The following is a 543-nucleotide window of genomic DNA, read 5'->3' as shown; positions in this document are numbered from 1 at the left end:
TTTTCTCTCATTTCATCGTTAATCTACCTAAGAATTTTGCACGTATATCAACTTCGGCATTTCGACTTTATTATATAAAGAAGTTAGACATTTCTATAATAATTCGATTTACTAAAGAATCAACTTAAACGCATCGAAGAGTTCCGTAGATAAAATTTCTCTCTTTTTCCTCATCTATTATTTTATACAAAATTCTATTAAAAAATCATTATTCTGTTGCCCTTTTTCTTCACTTTTTCTTATCTTTGTTTCACTTTTCAAAAATTCATATTTCACATACAAGTAAGAGGCATTAATAATAGGATAGGCATCAAATATCTCTCCCCCATTTTACATTGAATGTATTTCGAAAACAAAATTCCTTTTGAACGATCGACGTTTCAAAAATACATATTTTATCGATAAAGATAAAAATATTTAAGTTCGTTAATTAGTTATTGTATTTTGATCATAATAAATCAATGAAGATTTTCGTAAAATTAAAATACAATAATGCTAATTGCAATAAATGTTATAAGTCGAATGTCCCTTCATATTTATTAG

This window comes from Atta colombica, unplaced genomic scaffold (assembly GCF_001594045.1).
Source record: "Atta colombica isolate Treedump-2 unplaced genomic scaffold, Acol1.0 scaffold187, whole genome shotgun sequence".
In the NCBI taxonomy this organism is placed as follows: domain Eukaryota; kingdom Metazoa; phylum Arthropoda; class Insecta; order Hymenoptera; family Formicidae; genus Atta; species Atta colombica.
The sequence above is the reverse complement of the archived record's forward strand: the minus strand, read 5'-3'. Positions refer to the sequence as shown.